This window comes from Dioscorea cayenensis, chromosome 4 (assembly GCF_009730915.1).
Source record: "Dioscorea cayenensis subsp. rotundata cultivar TDr96_F1 chromosome 4, TDr96_F1_v2_PseudoChromosome.rev07_lg8_w22 25.fasta, whole genome shotgun sequence".
NCBI classification, from domain to species: domain Eukaryota; kingdom Viridiplantae; phylum Streptophyta; class Magnoliopsida; order Dioscoreales; family Dioscoreaceae; genus Dioscorea; species Dioscorea cayenensis.
The window spans coordinates 12,391,541-12,401,093 of NC_052474.1; positions in this window are offsets into that span (position 1 = coordinate 12,391,541).

Sequence of the window (9,553 nt, forward strand, 5' to 3'; positions counted from 1 at the left end):
CCCATCTTTGGAGGTGCTTGTGGCTAGGATTTGGAGAGGCTTTCGCTAGGTCTTGGGAGTAGTTCTAGGGCCTTCAATATCGTGTTCCTATGGAAGAAAGTTATTGGGGGGAGCTTTTGTCGCCATTGATATTGCGAGGTGTGCCCTAGGCTTAATGAGGGAACCCTTATAGAAGACGAGGCATCTCCAGAAGACCATCAATACGGACTACAAGGTGGTTTTATCTATGGATAGCATGCTTTTAATTTTTATTTCATTGTTGATTGTATCTTGCTCCATGAAAAGCCAAACCCCTAGTGGGTGCTTGGACTAGTAAACCCTAGGATTATTTTGTTTCTTTAACCTTTATTATTCACACACTCCGTGCGTGTGACCCGTAAGTTCACTGGTTTGTCGAAGTAATAATACCCCGGTCAGTGGGTGATAAGTGTCTAAATGTAGGTGTTTTCATATATATATCGTATGCACTTTGCATGTATTTTGTGAGGTTTGATGCCCGTTTCGCGCTTAATCATCTATTATTTGCTTTGTAGGGCATATGGATGCCATGGAGAACAAGAAGATATCATTTTGGCAAAAAGAGAAGAAAACAGGAATTTCATACTACCCCCATACTACCCAGTATGGGGGCCGTATGCACTGTAGCAGCGGATTGATTTGGTGTTCTGTCCAGATTTCCATACTACCCAGTATACGGGGCCATATGGAGGCCGTATGCACCCCGTATGTAACGCGAATCTAGGGTTTCTGAGTGCTATACGACCCCCATACGACCCCTATACGGCCCGTATGCCTCGGGGGGTATATATACTCACTTTTAGGGCTGATTAAAAGACTTTTTGCTGGCCGACTTTTGTGGAGATCATTTGGGAGATCTTGGGCGACCTTGGGGAGGAGAAAGAGGGCGAGAAAGCTAGAAGATCATTGAAGCCCAAGGTCCAAGGCTCTCAAGGCAAGAAGGCAACATCATTCAAAAGGGGAGATCGATCACGACTTGAAGGAAGGAGAACCGCGGCTAAAAGGGAAGCGTCATTCAGCATTCCTTTGGTGGGAAGCGTCATTCGAGCATATTCTCGCCTCAACCTTCACCATTTCATCTAGGGAGTGTCATACTCATGTCTTTGTTTCATGTTTTTGCTTGATTGTATGCTTTTGTTGTGAGATGATGACACTGAGACCCCCAAAGGCCACCGGGTGTTGGTGAACCTTGGGGGCTTTTATCATGTATTTTGGATGATTACTTGTTAATTCTATGCTTGGGTATGTTTTGAGATCTAATCCATTGTTTTCATGCTAAGTGTTACACCAAGGAGAAATCCGTAGCTCTTTTATGAATGATGCATATAGATGTGACTTGCGCGCATGTATTAGGGTCATGAATGGATTAGAAGGGATACTTGTATCATCACGCTGAGAAATCGGGTGTTTGGTAGCCCTCCATGTAGGTTTAATCCAAGAAGAGTAGGTTTATTCCCTAGCTGAGATTTCTTGTACTTAATGCAATCAGTAGGAATGTAGATTTGGAAGAAATTCCTATCTATGTTCAGTATGGGATTAGGGTTCAATCGCGAGGAAATTGGGGTTGTTATAATCTTGGAATCTCATGGTCCAATTTACCCTTGCATCTTTAAATCATCATCCATGTTGCATGATAACCCCCTCAAGGGGATCCACATCTATAGGCCTTTGCACTTCATTGATTCTCTTGCTTGCTTATTGCTTGTTCTCTCTAATTTGCTAGCAAATCTTGTGTTTAGTTTTATTTGTATTTAGTAGAGTAAAATCCATCACTTAAGATCTTAGGCTAGATAATAGCTCGAGAAAGGAGTAATAGGAGATCCTTAGCCCCATGGAATACTGATCCTCGTGTCTTTGCACGGTATTACTTGGCGATCCCGTATACCTCATGGGAAGCGATCAAATTTTTGGCGCCGTTGCCGACCATTAAGGAATTCTAGGAAACTTTTAGATTATTACTCTAGCCATTTCATTCTTTGCTCATTTGTTGTTTTTCCTTTCCCTTAATCTTAACTCTCTATCATTTTTCTTGGTTGTGCAAGGTAGTCGCATACTGCGACGAGTCCCGAATCCGTCGCCTTTGATTACACCGGATAGTGAAATTGAAAGAACTTTGTGTCGTAGATTGAGAGAAGTTCGGTGAAGGGTCGGGCACACGGAACGCCGAAATTGAAGATAGAGTGTCTACAACTGCAGCCAGATCGACGTACTTTATCCGAATATGAGAGACCCCCAATTCCACGGTGATGAGTTCAGTGTTCAAGCACCGTCAATGGCATCCAACAACTTTTAAATTAAAGCAAGTACAATCGGCATGATCCAAAATTCAGTCAATTCAATGGTCTTGCACATGAGGATGTGCATGACCACCTTCCCGTTCCTCCTCCAAATTTGTTTTACATTCAAGATCAATGGGGTGTCGGATCACGTGCTATCCGCTTGAGATTATTTCCATTAAGTTTGAGAGATGGAGCTTATCGCTGGCTTGTACCTCATTGTCTCCGGGATCTATTAAAAACATGGAAGGACATGGTGAGAAGTTCCTTGAAGATATTCGCAAGCAAAGGCGAAGTTAGAGGCAAGAAATTTCAGCCTTTTAAACAAGGAGTCCGAAAACATTGTTTGAGCTTATGAGAGATTCAGGATCTCCTTAGAAGGTCTCCCCACCATGGTTTTTGCTTCATGGATGCAGTACAGAAACCATTTACAATGGCTAAATTATGCTACTCGCCAACTCATTGATGCTACGGTAGGGCGGTTCCCTTAGCAACAAGTACCCGAGTGAGGTTTCGAGCAATTACTTGAGTCAATGGCAAGCAATGAATCACATTAAGCTCAAAGGGATCTTTCACAAAAGACACTTGGGCTTTATGAAGTAAGTAGTGATAATGCTCATGGCAGTAGGTTGGACGTGTTGACTCGAAAGATTGATCTTCTTATGGGCGTAGTTCAAGGCCCTGAATCAGCGCAAGTTGTAGTATTTGCGGTGGTGGGTACGGGTGCAGCCTAATAATCCGATTGAAACAGCTGCGTGCTCTGCATCCGCTGAGAATGGGACTACATCAGACAACACAATCAAGGGAACCCATATAGTTCAACTTACAACCGGGTTGGAAGAACCACCCAAATTCTTTCATGGAACCAAGGCCAACAACAACAAAGAGGTGCACCACCTCAAGGATCTCAATTTCAACAACCGGCCGTTGAGAGGAAGTTTTTCCATCAAGAGATCCTTGCCAGTAGTGCATACCGCACTAATGATAGGTCTAATAATCTAACTAGTAGCACTGGATGCACAATTTGGCAAGGTAGTGCTCAACTCACTCAAGAGCGTACGGCGAGCGGTTGAAATAACATCTGTTTTTAAGAAACCTCCAAGCTTCCTGAAAATCTCTTGAGCATCGGGATGAGCTCGTGAAGGCATCATGCTCGAATGTCTCTAGGTTGTCTTCCAAGCAACACAGAAGACAATCCAAGAGAGCACTTAAAGGTCATTGCTCTAGAAGCGGGGAGGCAAGTGGAGACAAGGGCCTGAAGTTGACTTATGTCGTGGGAAAAGTGGGGTAGCTCTCAGGAGACCCAGAGCTAGTTGAAAAGCGGTGAAGACAGTCTCACAGGCATAGACGATGGTCCAAACTAGCGAGGACCAACAAATCATCCTTAGAGTGCAAGCCTCCGATCATCCAACTTAAGATTGAAGCATGCAGCAAGGAGGATGTCACTTCAAGTAAAATTATCAACATCTTCAAAATCTTCATTTGAAACTATCCCGATAGCTGAAGCGCTGACTCAAATGTAAATATGCCAAGTTTCTAGTGCTCGCCTCACAAATAAGAGAAAGTTGGAAGAAGAGTTATGCACGATTGCACTTTCCTGAGGGGTGCTCGGCTATTCTAGTGGTTAGGCTCCCACAAAAGCTGAAGGATCCGGGCTAGTTTCCATTTATTCCATGTGCATGCTTTGAAGGTGGAGTCCAAGAGAATGCTCCTAGCTGGATCTGGGGGCCAGCATAAAGCGCCATGCCCTACACCATGTATTTGGAAACTTGGCTTGGATGAATTAAGGCCCACGAGGATGACCTTCGAATTTTGGCAGCTATGTGATCGATCAACAAGAAACCTCGTGGGATTGTGCAAAGATGTGGATTGTGCGTAGTGGATAGATTTGTTTTTCCGGTGGACTTTATTGGTCATGGAGACATAGATGAAAGGGTGACTGGAGATACACTAATTCTTGGCCGACCATCTCCTCGGCTACCGGGTGCCCAATTGATTTGACAGAGGAGTGGTAGTTGGCGTTAAGAGCTCGGGAGGCCGGAGGGAAGTGGTGCGTGGGCTACTTCGCGTACCGCCATGAAACATTCTTTAGATCCTTGATGACACACTTTATTTCATCATTGAGAGTAGGCCCGAGTAGTTTGATTTCCGACTGTGCACAGAGTGCCTCTTTAAATCCCTTTGGATGAGTCTTTGGGGGAGCTGGAGAGCTAAGAAGAAGAGAGAACTGCCGCCATCCTCCAATTCACAATTTAGAGCCACCAAAAGAGAGGGTATCCTATATACTAATGCTAAAGAAAAGAAAGAGAAAGCAAGTCACTTCTGAAGAGAATGTGGAGGAGATCCATGGGAGAGAGAAAGGAAACACGGCTTCCATCCTCCTGCCATCTCACATGGAGGAAAGGTCAACTTTTTCGCCCTCCACTCATGAGCAATTCGAGTGACATTTTTCAATGTTGTCATTTACAATCTACCGGGAAGAAGGCAACACTACAAGGAAACTGAGTGGCTTCAAATTGTTTGAACCCCACGAGCTAAGGGAACAAAGGTATCGTCCGCTCAGTGACGTTAAACAAGTGCTTCTGGGAGGCTGACCCAGGCATCAGCATCGGTTTGCATTTTCCGTGACTCTTAGTTCCTTGCAGTCCATTTCTCAATTTTCAGTATTTCTTTAGACTTGTTTTGCTTGTAGAATAAGTTCATGCTTATACACTTGGCACATTGCTCTCATCATTTTTATTGTGGTATATGCTGTGTAACCTGCTCGTGCCAGATACCACGCACTTGGGTGGGTGTTAATTTATAGCGCTAGATCGCGTCGTTTATTCATAGGTCTGAGAAGTCGTCAAACTTTTCTTTTTCATTTTTACATCATTTGGGGCAGGTTTTCATGGATTTGATTGGTCGCATGAAGGTTTACGGTCATCTTGTCAGGAGGGAGTGTCAGCTCTAAAGGTGACCCACGTGAGCCGATCCGGATGGCTCTGTGCTCGCCAGCAGCTATCACGGGTTCGTATCGGCCGTCCAGAGTGCCATCTGGGTGTCTCGGCCTGTGTGAAGTTACCCACTTATACGGCCCCAGGGCTCCACGGTCATGGGAGCGCGTGGTGGCATGGGAGCTTCCCCTTTAAGGCCTCCCTCATTCTCTCTCTCTCTCTCTCTTCCCTCCTCTCAGGTTTCTCTTCAACTCCACCCGAAATTTCTCTCTCTCTTTCTCTCTCGATTCTCGGCCGAGATCGTCTTCTATTTTTCTTCCAAAACTTCTCTCCCAATCCGTGAGAGACTTCGATCTGAGCGAATCTGACCGAGTTTAAAAGCTTGTTTTCTCAAGGTTTCGTCGGTATGCTCAAATGACCTAGTTTTATTCTTTCCATGGGCATTCTTGAGACTTGTGCTTAGGAATTTCTTTGCAATTTGCTTGATTTGGATGATGTGAGATGTTGTGAATGAATTTTCATTCAAATTTATGTACAAATTTTGCCGATTCCATGAGTATAGGGAGACTTCTGCTTTATGAATAAATGTTACCGGCCCCATGCAGCGGTATGGTCCCAAAAAACAATTTTCATTAGTCTCCTCTATCTCTACCACATATTTTATTTTGGGTTATCTTGTACCTTGGGCTTGATCAAAGTTTTTCTTCATTGTAGGGATGCCTAACACTAAAGGGGCGCAACACTCCAGGCATGCCAGAACTACGAACCATCCTCTACACCCGATGAACCCGTCTTCAAATTGTCCCTGTGAGAGATATGATAGATTGAAGACAAAACCATTAAGGACTTTATGCTATCTTGATTAGGAACATGGACAACCTTGGGTTTTCAAGTCCGTCACGGGATTAAAATACCGATTGTTTAGGATAAACTCTTTACTATTAACGAGCCAACCTTGGTGATTCTTGGAGAGTCTTGAGAGTACACACATTTGGTGACGACAAGATGGAGGAGTATCCGTCACGGAATAAGAGGTGTCACCATCCGTTTCAAGCTTTTTGAAGGAAAGCACTATCCATCATTTGGACTGCCCAAATGCCAGGATGCTCTGTTAGTAAATTTATCAAATCCATACCGGCAAACGTCTTAAAAGCTTGATTTTCAGTGGGTGGATAGGAACCGCTATTGGGCGACTTTGGTAAAGGTGAAGATCGACCCGAGGCCTCACGCATGATATTGACCGCGTTTATTCCATGCCCTTGATTGCCCGTTCTCTTTGGGGCGGACTACGATAGCAAGGGTGTCACCCGATCCGATATCTTTCACGATGTATGGAATCTTTGAGGAGGCGCCTACTGCGCACTTGGCTGCCTTAGCCGGCTGGTCATTTCCTTCACGGTCTCGTATACCGATTGGGAGCTATCTTTATTGGGCTATGTGACGAGATTGATCCGTGGCATGGGTTTGTTTGAGCGGGCCCAGGGCATGACTAATGTAGAGATGCGCTCGGGAGAGCTTCTTGTCCCAGTGATTGGCTTGGTGGTTCTTTGGCGCATGTGACGAGCCCCAGCGGCACCAAACCAGCAGTGGAGTCGATCCCGGTGACCGGCCAGGCAGCACCGCAGTCGGAGCACATTTTGTTCTACCCGGTACTCGCCCATTACGGCTTGACATGGGGCCGAAGTTAGGGGAGGGTCAGGCGTCATCGGGAGGCGGTCACGAAATCAAGCCAGCTACGAGTCCTTGAGGGGCAGGCGCCGACTCGAGGCGATTTTCACGTTCATTACCTCGTACCTTAAGTTTACGCCTGCGCATACTCCATACTGCGCAACACCACCGCTTGTACAGTTATGATGAGGCATTGAGGGGTGGTGAACTCCTAGTTTTTAAATGGAGGTCGGACAAGGGCGTGTATTGCTCACACACCTTTATCCAGTCCTTTCTCATGTGAACCTAGGATCATGGGGAAGTTCCTTTTCACCTCCTCTACTAGCCTTTGCATTGGCCCTTCTGCATGTTTTTTCATGATTGAGTGTATGAGGCAATATACAGCACTAAAGTATGGGGATAGATTACATTTCATATTTTAAGAACATTGTTTACATACTAGATATTACCAATGATGGCTTTATTCATTCTTGTAAAAGATTCTTTTAGCTTGGACTAATGATGAATTTATGAGTTACTTGTTTTATGTTTTGTGAATCCTGTTTTCACCCCCATAGTATTGTCTTACTGGTGCATCGATGCCATAGAATAGCCAATGTAATACTCTAACTCTCTTGTATGTACTTTTACTACTTTGAGTACTTGGCCTTAGAACACTAAGTTCCTATCCTTCAATACCTTTCTTAAGAACTTCTAAGTCTTGTTAGGCTAATCCGAGTTTTTGTGGCATGCTAGTGTGCTCTGAAGATGTGATCTGGTGAGAGTGAAAGTGAAAAAAAAAAAAAGGAGTCTATATCGGTGTTCCTCTGCTAATGAAGCATGGAATGCGTCTATACGGGCTATATTCAGTAGTTGGGTGGCTCTTGTGCCTAACCCGGCATGTGCATCACTCTGAAAGATTTTTAAAAATGATTTTATTAGGAGTCTCACGTTGATCGGACTCGGGAAAAAAATGTGTTGAATATTGGGTTAGTAAAAACCCTAGTGATCTTTTTGATACTTTACAAAGGTTTAGAAAAGAACAAGGATTTAGTTTTCAAGCTATAAATTAGAAGGATCTTACTTGCCATTGAAGTAGCACTTAATAGTTTAAGACTAAGTATTCTTTATATGGAGTAGATTAGCATCTAGAACATCTGATTGGAAATCCTTAGGCTAGACCAGATCGGAGCCAAATGAGATAAAGTTCACTTGCGCACATACATATGGGGTGAGGTGAAATTTTTGTGCTTCTTAGCCAACTGTAACTCAACATCTATGTTTATCCTTTGTACGGAATCTTATATTTGCTTGGGCCAGAAATTGCATTTAGCACTTCTAGTCTCTTTGTTTTTCATAGGTTGTTGCTTGGGGACAAACAGCGGCAAGTCAATAGGGATATTTGATAAGTATCCTAAATGTAGGTGTTTTCATATATATATCGTATGCACTTTTGCATGTATTTTGTAGTTTGATGCCCGTTTAGCTTAATCATCTATTATTTGGCACCTTAGGGCATATGGGTCGATGGAAACAAGAAGATATCATTTGGCAAAAAGAGAAAGCGAAATTTCATACTCTTACCGTACCGATTGTGGGAGCGTATCTTTAACTATGTATTGATTGATTTGGTGTTACCATCCGGTTCCCATACTACACCAGTGCTCTGAAGGACGTATAGGCCGTATGCTGTAATATAATGAATCTAAGTTTCTGAGTGCTGCTCGAGCCCCATTGACCCCTATCAGCCCGTATAAAATTATATATACTCACTTTAGGGCTGACAAAAGACTTTTCTTTGGCGACTTTTGTAGAATCATTTAGGAGATCTTGGCGTGACCTTAGGGGAGGAAGGAAAGAGGCGAGAAAGCTAGAAGATCATTTGAGCCCAGGTCCAAGAGCTCTCTCTCAGGCAAAGAAAGCAGCATCATTCAAAGGGAGATCGTCCGCGACTTGAAGGAAGGAGAATCGCCGGCTAAAGGAAGCGTCATTCGGCATTCCTTTGGGCAGAGGGAGCGTCATTCGGCATATTCTCGCCTCAACCTTCTGCCATTTCATCTAGGGGTGTCATACTATGTCTTTGTTTCACTGTTTTGTGATTGTATGCTTTATTTGTGAGATGATGACACACTAGACCCCAAAGGCCACGGGTGTTGGTGAATATGTGGGGTTGCTCATATATTTTGGATGATTACTTATTAATTCTATGCTTGGATATGTTGAGATCTAATCATTGTTTTTCATGCCTAAGTGTTACACCAAGGAAATCCATTAGCTCTTATGAATGATGCATGTAGATGCTTGGCTTGCTGTATATTAGGTCATGAATGGATTAGAGGGGATACTTGTATCATCACACAAGAAATCGAATTTGGTAGCTCCATACTTAGGTTTAATCAAGAAGAAAGGTAGGTTTATTCCTAGCGAGATTTCCTTGTACTTAATACAGTCGTAGGAATATAGATTTGGAAGAATTCCTATCTATATGTTCGTATGGGATTAGGGATTCAATCGCGAGAAATTAGGGTTGTTCTAATCTTGGAATCTCATGGTCAATTACCCTTGCATCTTTAAATCATCATCCATATTGCATGATAACCCCTCAAGGGATCCACATCCATAGGCCTTTGCACTTCATTGATTCTCTTGCCTTATTGCTTATTCTCTCTAATTTGC